The sequence below is a fragment of the Zootermopsis nevadensis genome, unplaced genomic scaffold, assembly GCF_977971745.1.
Source record: "Zootermopsis nevadensis isolate Lab colony 2312 unplaced genomic scaffold, Znev_1.0 Znev_ptg000015l, whole genome shotgun sequence".
In the NCBI taxonomy this organism is placed as follows: Eukaryota; Metazoa; Arthropoda; class Insecta; order Blattodea; family Termopsidae; genus Zootermopsis; species Zootermopsis nevadensis.
The window spans coordinates 7045121-7057123 of NW_028259147.1; the positions used below are offsets into that span (position 1 = coordinate 7045121).

General features: G+C 38.4%; 1 protein-coding gene across 1 annotated transcript in view; it reads right to left on the reverse strand.

Annotated features, from left to right (window-relative positions):
* The window catches only part of chas (chascon), an 83157-nt gene extending 73017 nt beyond the window's left edge, over window positions 1-10140 (reverse strand). The window contains exon 1 of the mRNA XM_087349165.1: window positions 9876-10140. The gene's annotated coding sequence lies outside the window, so the exon portion shown is untranslated. The remainder of the gene's footprint in view (window positions 1-9875) is intronic.
* Between the last annotated feature and the right edge of the window lie 1863 nt (window positions 10141-12003).

Here is a 12003-nt window from a genome sequence, read left to right on the forward strand (position 1 = left end):
TACAGTTCACAAACACATAAATGGTGATTATATGTGTGTAATTATCACGAACGAAATTTTAACTACAATTCAAAGAGCTTAGTGTCTCCACTAATTTCTTGTGGTCGGGAAACTCGTTTATTTAATGCGTAGTTGTTTCTCTTTTAATATTTCTCGACAAAAAATTCTTTCACGAAAAGGCAAATTTGTTGGAATTATGGGCCTTTCCTTGTCCATTTGTCCATCCATGCTGTACATGACCTCGTAGGTTTATACTTTTCCTCTTATATCCTCCTTAAGATATTCTAAGAAGCTTTATTATTCAATTCTCCCAAAGAGGACTGAGAGATCTCGTCAAAGTTACATGTTAATGAAGTGGACATGAGTCATCGCGAACCTAATGAAAGAGCTCGTCATGGTCACGCTGCTTTCATTTAGAAGATGCCGAGTTGCATAAATCACTACTATCAACATCCACTGAATAATAACTCCACCACATCCTTCAACAGTTCATAAGTGCTTAGCTGTTGAACAATCTTCTTGCTTGTACAAAACACAAAAATTCATAATTTTTTCCACAAAACCCCGCCATTGCGACCTTCTCTGAACCATCTCACTGTAGTTTATCCTTCCACAATCGCGTCTCTTTCCATATTTAATATTATCCTTGGTCTATCAAGTTGTCCATTACTTCCTTTATGAAGTTCTCGCCGCGGCGGGTATGAAGATGGCCGCCTTCTGGGTTGTTACGCTGTTTAGTATGGTGGATACTTGCCGACGTTTCAGAGGTGATCCTACCTCCATTATTTGTGCGATAAGTAAGCCGCGCAACAACCCAGAAGATGGTCATCTTCTTTTCTTCATTTATTTAACGATTTTCTGTAAATCACATAATCTATACGGCGCCGACATAAGTGATAATTAAGATAAGAACAGTTACGAATGATACTGTAGAAAGCTGCATCTGTTTTAAGGTTCTCCAGCACTTTCCTTAAATGTTTGATTAAAACTACAAAAAAATTCAAATTAACCGGCCTCCAGCTTGAGATTTCCAACTGTGGAATTCCCTACTACAGAGTACGAGTAAAATTCATATGAGCACAACACGACTTTGATCCTTATGAAGAAACCAGGACAATTCGGAGTGACTGTGGGCTGACGGCCGCATTTCGAGTCCTGGTAATAACAGTAACTATATATCTTTGCCGCCACGTTTATACCGAGCCTAGGGTATAACAAGTTTCCTGTCTAGTAAGTATCAGAACCTCCTTCTGCAGGGTAAATTATTATAGTCTAACGCTGAGATCTAGAATGCGTGGGGATTTACCTCAACGCCTCCATACGCGTTTGTATCGTGGTTCTTTGACACAAGAGCAGTTTTTAATCAAAAATAAACATCTTGAAAGAAAATTCGTAACACCACAAGTCAATTACTTGCGAAGAATTATTGTAAAAATGGCTGGTGGTAGCGTTTGTAAGCCGATGACACATTCTTCCATGACAAAACTTTTTTATTACACGCACCTTCAAAATGTAGGTTACAGAATGACACGTTTCTTATTTCCATTTTTATCGTCGTTTACTGCTCCTTTATCGCCATTACCGCCACATTACTTCACATGTGTGTCCCTGGACTAAAAAGCGCAAGGATCACGATTAGCGTTTCAATTTACTCAAACTTTCCAGCAATGTTCCTTATTGTCCTTAGATGCGCCTTTGGCACTCACGCGCTGAGAACAAACACACACCTAAGGACATGGCCTTTCATGTGCCGCCATTTCAAGTTGTTCCAGCTTTTGTTCACTTTACCTACTAAGTTCACGGCAAACGCCTCTCTACCCTAGAAATGTATTAAATGTTTTTTCCTTGCTATCATCACTCCCCAGTTCTCAAATACATTTTGAAAATTCACTAGCAACTTTATCTGTTCTTCGCCTCTGTCGAGGGAAAGTTCTAAGTGCTTGAAGAGACAGTTTCCAAAGAAATGCAAATAGTACGTATCCTGTCACCAGAATGTACGACAAGAACGTAACATAATGACAGCTGCTAAATCAATTAAGAATGTTGTGAAGTTTTAATATTTGATAATAATAATAATTCAATTCTTTATATTAATATAATAATAATAAAAACAAATCGTAATTATATTCGAGATAAAATTAAGAGCACGTTAAGTTCCAGAAGTGTTTGCTATCATTCAGTACATGTTTTCAATTTCGTACAAATCTAAAATCTTTAAGTTTAAAATAGACAGAATCGTACTTTTACCTCTTGTTCTATAAACATGTGAAACTTCTTCTTTTACATTGCATAGAGCACGGTGTGTGAGGAAAAAGTGCTTAGAATAATACTCAACACTGTGAAACAGGAAGTAAGAGAAACACGGAAAAATACAATAAATACAATAAGAATAAGATGCAGTAAGCACAACGTATTGGGAAATTAATATCAATTTTGTTTGGAGAACTTCAAGAACCTAGACATATATGGGAGGATAACATAAAATTAATTTAAAAAAAAAATTGGTGGGAAGTTATGAGCTGGATTCAACTGACTCAGTATAAAAGAAAAAGCTAAGATTCTGTGAACACAGAAAAAACCTTCCGGTTACATAACAGCAGGGCATTTCTTCACCAGCTGAGTAACTACCAACTTTTAAATGATGGCCAAGGCTGTCGTTGGACATGATCCTGAGCCAGTTTAAACAGGCTTCCTTACCTGCAACCAATTTCCCCAAGATCCATACTCTCATCTGCTTCTTGTTCTTCCTAACTGACCACTTTCACAGAGATTTGCCTCGCAATCTTCGATATAGCATTCGTTAAGATCTTATTCTACGCTATGTAGTCTGGGCTACTGGAAAAACGTCGTTAAACTATACCATGGATATCATTAAAGTAACCTCGGGAGGGACCTGAATTTCTCATCATGGCCGACAGCCATGATATTATATTACCAGTAACCGAAAATCCGAAATCGAAATAGAACAAAATACTGATATGTCAGTGTAAAAAACACTGCTCGCTAACAGGGTTCCGATGAAGGAAGGAGTTGAATAACTTTGTGCGCGTGTTTTGTACACTCCCAGCCGCCTATCTAATTGATAAAGCAATCAGTACGCTGTACTTGATGGGTTTTCGTTTAGTAAATAAAGAAATGATGCTAGCGGATGCCTGCTAAGGGCGGACTGGCTTTGCCTCCACACGACCTGCCTGGCACGCCCTGTGTGTGGGCTGAATATGCTTCAGTCGGAGGACACTTGCCAACAAGAAGGCGGGACATCTGCAACGTGGACGTTAAATTTATTTGTATTAAACCCTGACGAATCAAGAGCACTTTTCCTGTAATGTCCAAGTAGAAAATTTCCAGGAAATTAGAACTTAACTTTCAACATTAGAAGTATCTACGCCACTGAAATCAGTACTCGGCAATTTCAATTAAATCTACATTTTTGAAATCCAAGATTCATTATAATTTTACCCTCAGTCCGTCAATAGATTTACTATAAATAATAATTTCCAAAAGATTTACCCACAAAAATTATGCATCGCCTATGCGACTTCCGAGGTATCCAGTCACATCAGAACCCTGATGATGGGGACAGAGTTGGTTCCCGAAACGTCGGTTTACTACGGTAACCAGTCAACGCAGCTGATTGCCCGAGAAGATTTTATACATTCTAAAGTAGTTTTGAACATAATTCAGAGTCAGGCTTTTGTGCTGAAGATGTCGAACAACTGAATAAAGATCCTGTTCTCAAGGAATGTGATATGGAAGTTGGTTTCGGGTGAATATGCGACAGTGCCATTTGACTAGTCGGGAAATTACACTGAGAAGCGCAAGGAGTATGACGCTAAATGCTTCTTTAAAAACGAGCGGATGTGAACGATTGCAACACCCGTGTTGCGTGTTCGAAGAAATGGACGTGCGACAACGTTACGTACCTGGCCTTACGTCATACTCGTGCGGAGTGAGCAGTCCCTTCTTCTGTCTAGAGCGACGAGATGCTGCAGTCAGAATGTAACCTTGGAACCACAAAAACTAACCTGTTCATATTTGCTTTACTCACAAATGTGTTTGCATGGTCCAGGGGTTTGTAATCCATGTTCAGTCTGTTTCTAACCAACAAACTCTCTGGTACTAGCCTAAAACGCGATGGTTCAGCACCTCTTGAACCTTGCCAGTCGATGCCATCCAGACCCAGTTCCATGCATATTCCATAACAACAGCCCATTTCTCCAAGATGTACCTACATGAAGATTTCTGTCTTCTGGGTTGTTGCGCTGTGTAGTCTGGTCGATGTTTACCAACGTTTCAGAGGTCATACTGCCCCCTGATGACGGAGGTTGGTAAACATCTACCAGATTACACAGCGCAACAACCCAGAAGACAGAAATCTTCATACTCACCGCTGTAAAAACCTCAAATCTTACATGGACCTACATGTTTTCCTCCAAATTTATTCTCGGGCTTCCAAGCAGCTTAATTCCAAACGGTTTCCTCAATAAAATTCTGTATGCATTCGCATTCTCCCCCATTTGAGTTAACATACAAAGTCCATATAACCTCCCAATCCAACAAAACACACCAGGACGCTACACTGCATACTTACAAATACCATCGCCATAACAACACCACGTGCCAGAGTTTAAAGCCACATGATTTTGACTACTTAAATACAGTGATCGTGGGTTCGGACCCAATCTATACAGGTATGTCGGTGTTTGTGATGTGTTGTCCTGTATAAGTCCATGCCTTACAATGGGCTAAACAAAAAGAACGGACAGAGACACAGACACAAAGAGAAAAAGAAAACACAGAGAAACACAAAAATGACCGTATGAAACACGCATCCAGAGAGAGATGGGGAGAGAGAGAGACATGGGTAGGTGTAGGTCTGATAACTATACTCAAATATATGTAATATGAGCATCGAGTAGTTTCTTGCTGTAATGGAGACTGGAATGAAGTAATAGGTGGGTTTTGACACTAAATTCCCCTTTACAACATGGCGTTGGCAGAAAGCACTGTTAGGGCAGAAGCCGTCGTGATGACCGCGACACTGTTTCAGACCCTGAGCGGCTCCGTATTTGGTTTGAGAATGAGTCTACTGAGGTCACACTCTTTTAGGTCAGGACTTGTCTCCGGCCCTGTACAACGAGCACCAGTAGATCTCTCTCATTCGCTTGTGAAGAACCAGAACAAGGTCGGCAAAGCAGGCGGGTTCACTTTGATATCTGACGGCCATTGTCACGAAAACAACACGTTGATCGGATAAAATGTAACTACGTAATACAAAGTATTCATGTTTCTACATTGGTTTGTTCTTCTCTTAATGTATTTGTTGACGTTGTACGAACTAAATGCATTTTATAAAACAATAAGAGAATGAGGGGTGTATAAGGGGGCGGGCGAAGCTAAGGCACTATAGCAGAATGAAGGGACTGAGAAAAATACAGAAACCTTCAGCCAGGTTAGCCAGATTCCTTAATTCCAGGATGCATCTATGTAAGAGTGAATAATATTAATAAAAGATAAATCTACATTAACCCTTTGAAGTCAAAGGTCATCTAACTAATGTTTAATAGTTCAGTCCGCATCGCAACACAATTCTTCACCATTACAAAGATCAGTTGATTAATAAAAAAATCATTTGCCTTCTAATCTTCTCTTTCAAGAGATTTCCTCGATAAAATATTGCATAAAATTTGCATGGATTATCTGTCCCTTTTTAATGGCTGTCAGTTGAAAGGAAGCTGGTTGGCCACTCGAAATGTCTTCTGTTTCCTACTACGGGTACAAATGTCGTGATTTCCTGAACTTGAGTACAATTGTTTGTCATTCACAATACACCTTGCATTGAGGGATGTACGATTGTAACTTCTTCCAGGTTGCGAACTTCTATGTATTGTGTCACAACGTCCTTGCCGACTTGTTGGGAACTACAACGCCATTATCTATTTTTCCATCGGCATATTACAATGGACAGCATGCCTTTCTTCGTTTCCCATACGACGTATGGCGATACAAGAAGTTCAGAGAAAAACTTATGACCATTAATTTTAGGTAAATAATTTATGTGTTCAGCGAATAACACAATTTACAAACGGTTAATTATACGAATTAGTTACATGACTTTCCTGCTCATAATTTACACTAGTGTAAATTTAAACTACTGATATTTGTCAGATAGAGATTCAATGTTTAGCGCCATATTAAAACGTATCCTTATTATCCACCTATAATCTAAACTTCACATGCCTAGCTTCAATTGTTCTTAGTCATCGTTATAAAACAGCAAAATGCAGAATTTCCCTTATGGTCATGTTGTTCTATATTGCACAGACAAATTGAAGTAAAACATATGCTCAAAATATTTCTTCGTAACAAAATATACATATATTATTAAAATATACCAGTTCTATTTCAGGCACTTTTTATGTGATAAATATTTAACAGAATACAAGAGAAATAAATTTTGATTAGTTGTGGACAGCTTTGCAACATTACACTTATATCTGAAATTATGTAAGACCGACAATTTCCGACACGGGAATTACAGTCACAATACTGAAGAAAGATTACGATAGCGAAATGAAAAATACGTTATTGGAACATCACTAATGAAAATGCTGGTAACTGAGCTAAGTTTTGTTGAAAGATATTGAAAGACAATATTAATCATTATATATCCAGATTTAATTTGTTGTTAAGTCATACGAATGGTGACAGGTTATAGTGACCGAAAGGTAAAATAGCTCTGTCAACGACGTCAGAGACATATCATGAATTAAATCAGTAAGAGAACACATTTTACGGTATGAAGAAAAAACACATTCTAATTGTTACAATATTTGTTACAACTAATAACATAAAGACCGAGATATCATAGTAAAATTACAAAGAAATCATTTTAAAAATTCATGTAGAAGAATTCTGTGTATGCCTTGGCATAACTTGTTGATTACTATAGTGTACCGGAAATATTTCACGTGGCTGTACACTGATATAGAAGAGAATTCCTTCAGGGAACTTCCACGTGATACAAGACCACGGAGGACAACCTCACGCTCAACAGTACAAGCGGTAGTCCTGCATACGAACCAGCATATGTGTACAGTCTCCCTGGCTTAGCCCGTCTTCCTATTAACATTCCTTGTCCCTGTTGTACATCACTATCCTACCTGACCTTCTGCTTTTGATATGTAACTTTAAAGCCAATTTAGAGGGTTGTTTCAATAGAGAGCGTATTGTAAAGAATGCACTGACATTTCGAAGTGCAGATGAGTTAAATACCTGGCTAAATTTCCAAAGCGTAGAAACTAGGATCATATTTTATGGTACTACCTTAATCCAATCAGCATTTAGTGGCACCATAATTATGCCGAATTCGTGTTTCCAACCAATTTTTAGTTTTCTTTATTACGCTATTAAATTTTTAACAAGTGACTACTGGTACAGCGGTTGCTAGAACCAGCTAATCCACATACTTCCTGTTATGGAAAAAGGGCAATACAGAGCATTGTTGACAGACGTCTGAAATTTGTCGTTGTTATAAATTAATTTAACAAACGTTATAACTCCTCAGGTATTTCCTTAAATTCGTTCTTAACATTATCCTTAACTTCTACCAGACTACGCTGCGCAATAACCCAGAAGACAGCTATCTTCAGAATCACCGCCGTGGAAACCTCAAATCCTACTACGAAAGTCACTGGCCAACATATACTCCTGAAGGAAGTATCCTCCAGTACCTAACAGACGTGTCGTGAGATCCAGAGCCGATCTACAGGTAGATCTTGTGTCAAACAAAATAATAATCCGTTCATCTGTCAGCCGTTGATCCTAATCGCTTATCTCGTAGTTAGTTATTCATACGTTTAGGTGTTTAGCACTGCATCAAAAAGTTCTTTTATTATCATCGATGTATTTTTTCAAGATATCTTCACTATGGAAGCAGATATTTTTCAAGAAAACTTTCTCACAGCACACCTGACCACTTTCTCAAACATCGGGAGTTACGTCACCGATTAGTTGTCAACGTACGAGTCGCAATTTCTTACCCACGAATGGCTATAGAAATCATCAGTACTTCGGTGTCCATATAAGTGATAATGAGAAGAGAAACGGAAAAATGGAGACAATTGCATAACGAAGAGCTCTGCTGTTAGTCCTTTCACCTGTGTAATTAAAGTAATCAAATCAAGGAGACTGAAATGGAACTGCAGTTGAGAATGTATGGGCGAACAAAAGAGACTGCAAACTCATAGTAAAACACTAAACAGACTAAGACTTTTGTTTGTAATTTTCCACGTATTTTCCTGGAAGGACTAAGAGTACAACAACAAGGTTGTACTGGTAAAGCCCTAGATGGTTTGAATCCCGTCCGGGCACAACACTGATGATTTAACGTGTTTGTGGTTCCCTCTTGTCTCTCTAGAAGAGTAAAAGGATACTTCCCCCCAAAAGGCGATAACCGGCTCCTTTTAAATCCTTACCTAAGCACTATTTTCTGTAATAGTTTCATCTCATTTCACACTCTAGGTTATAAAACGTGCTGCTAAAACAATTTCGTTAAATAACATAAAAATCCCGATGAAGGCCACAAACCGTCAGCTAGATGCTGTTCTGCGGGGTTTGGAACCCGATACTTTCCACATCTATGTCAGACGCTCTATGGATGATGGAAACAGCACGCAGTCATGCCAGAATTCGAAATATCTTTTGCGCCAGTTTCAGTTGGAACATAAAAGTCAGTTCAGCGCCACTCTTTAGTTTAATAAAAAAGACAAGCCATCAATAAAATCTTCTCGGGCAATCAGCCGCTTTAACTGGTTCCCGAAACGTCGGTTTACTACGGTAAACAGATTTTATTGATTGTATTCGCCGCGAAAGTCTCAAATCCTATAAGGTAAGCCATGTCTGCATTATATTTTCCCAAATAATAACTGCCAGATAAATTAATCCGTTTACATTAAATCTGTATAAATCTTATGCCAATGAAAATCATCTCATGGTACATATTTCTTCGCTCACTAATATCAAAATTACCAAACCTTTATGGCGCTGTGGATTATAAGTGTGCCTAACATAATACAGACATCCTGATAAAAAGTCGTGCATAAGTAGTCAACGCATATTAATCTGTTATAATAAATTACCTGTCGTTTTCAGACGCAAAGCCTTTTGTTACTTTTTATGGCACTTGTAGATGTAATTAAAATCTGAAACTGAGCACACATGTAAATGCCCTTATAGGTCTGAATCTGGTGTCTGAACAGGTGTTTGACTTTTGGCGTACTATTACCAGCCATTAAGAGACAATTAACACTTTGGTTGATATCGTATGTGCCCGAATTAACTGCGCACCTTTTAGTCAAAAATAACTGCAAAAAAAATCGACTGCGCATTCTATTCGCGCATTTTTAATTCTGCTTGTCATTCATTTTACTGAAAGGAACATGTCGTCATCTCTTTAAATGCGTTATTTTCTTTGTTTTGCGACATTAGTTAAAATACAATAATTGACGAGTTTGGATTGAATGTATCTATTTTAAAGTTAAGGATGTTCTATGTGTAGACCAGAAATCATGCAGAAGGACTTTTAATGAATACCGGTGTACGGTTGTTAAATGCTTAGTATATCGATGTTTGGTTAGTGCAGGATTCAGCGGCGATTTCCTGTGAAGCTAATAATAGTAAACTGTAGTATCTCATAAAAGCATTAAATTGCTTAACTTTTAAGAACCAGGCACTTGGCATATTTGGTATTTCGAAATTATTCAATAAATGTTTTTTTCATTAATTTTAGCTTTCAAAATTTGTATGCATATTATATTCCGTAGCGTATTAAATTTTGATAAATACGGCAAATAAACATGTGAATTACTACTTACTAGGAATGTTGATCTCCAAGATCTCGAATTAAAATCGATAATGTCCCCTGCAGTAACACACGGTCACAAATGACAATACTTGTTCCGTAACAACTTCAGAATTATACGAGCACTTCTCTTGGTTACCGTATAGAGAACACTGTTAACAGGTGTTAAATCACACTGTGACAGACAACCAAGTGCCTGTCCGACGCGCCCGTGCTAGCCAGAGACTACCAGTAAGGCCACTGGCACGACGAAGACTTGTTCTCTCTCGTAGGCGAGAGAGACTGCCTGGAATGGTTCTAGAAGACACCTTCCTGCCCACTGTAACAGCGCTAGAATCTCGTCGCTGAATACTTCAGCGCCCTTATTCAAGCTGCCTGTGGCATATCGAGCGACACGGTGTAGTGGCTGTTGTTTGGTTATTTAACATCGATGAATCAATAATATTTGAGTCTGGATAGTTCATTATGGGCTGGACAACGTGGGTTAGATACACGTTTCTAAGAACGAAAGGAGTTTTTCTCCGCTCTACATCCGTTCCTAACCAGTCCAATGGATTATCGCCCTGATGACGGAGGCAGTAAGTACCTCTGAAACGGCAGTCAATGTCTACCACACTACACGGCAGAACATCCAAGAAGACAGCCATCTTCTTTCTAATATAAAAGCCAATCACATTCAGTCCCATCCATTTCTTATTCTCAAAACTCACTTTCTCAAAATCTATTTTAATACTATTCTGTCATTTTCTTCTTGGTATTTTGTGGCAGCTTTCCAAACGCTGTCTTCATTGATATTCTGATTCCTTCATCCGAGTTACGAGTATAAATAAAAATTGTGTTGCCAATTGAGATCTTATCACTTCATAATGTTCAATGTATTCAGTAACAAGAACATATGACGTCATAAAGACCTACATGCTAACTCCAACACGCAGTGCATTGTGTTTCAGATTTCTTATTCAAGGTAAAGCAATCCTCATTGTTTCTGCTACGTCATAACATATCATCATCTGAAGATAACGGAATCAACCCTTGTCGATGTGCAATATAAAAATTTCGTCTGTCTTCTTCCCATTGTCAAAACATCTTAGGAGACAAACCACTGGAAGCAGAAATGAACTTGAAAATTAATTATATTAGGCGTACATAAAGAGAAACATCGTAATTTGTATTTATATAGATCGCTTAATTAGGTTAATTAAATCAAGCAACTTAAGAAAGCCGGAAACCGTAGCTCAGCTTATATGAAGTTGAATAAAACTAGAGAAAGTCGGCGATGGAACTCCTAAGTAAAGAACGTCAAATCTGTTACGTCATTTTACGAATAACTGTCACGTTACGTGTTCGCGTTCATTAGTACACAACACGAGCTTCGACCTACCTGGATCTCTTTTTCTCTGGCTGTTTACCGGGATAGTAAGAGAAGGTCCATTGTCATCACGTTACTGTGCATCCTCAGGTTAAAGTGAAGACGGCCTCCGGATATGGAAGATAGCTGCGAATATGTTTAATAAGCAGTAGAAATCAACAGATAGCGGGTGACCCTTCGGCTTGGTAGCTGGGTGTCGGGCGCTAAAGAGTCTTATGTTATAAATGATCATTAGGAGCCTCAGATTTGGATGATTCTTTGTAACGACCTAAGAACAAGATACCGCCTCACTTCCATTCTTCACAGATTCTAATTGAATCGCCCCAAGATTGGAGACAGATCACCAATTATGAAGCCGAAACAACTTTCATGTACTGTCCCAGTAGTAATGTGGAGAGACAGAAAATTTATGACAAATCTCAGTCAGAAGTGCCGGCATCCGGACAGAAACTGGCATTGAGAACCTTCTCCTTGGGTCCATGCTACTCAACATAATCCGTTATGCATGCAGTTTCTTCCAGAAATGTTACAGATCTATATTAAAGTAATATACATTTAACATAGTCTTTGGGAAATTCAGTCCTTAATTAATACGTTAGAAAGGAAGGGTGCAACTCCAACATACGCGATTCTTGTAGTTAGTCTAAGCTACTATTTGATAACCGTATTCAGTCATAAAATGTACCATTTTGAGCCCACTTTTATCATAAACTTGCATTATATTTTTTTTAATTTTGTTCACAATAGGTTTATGAAACTGGAGACAGCGCCT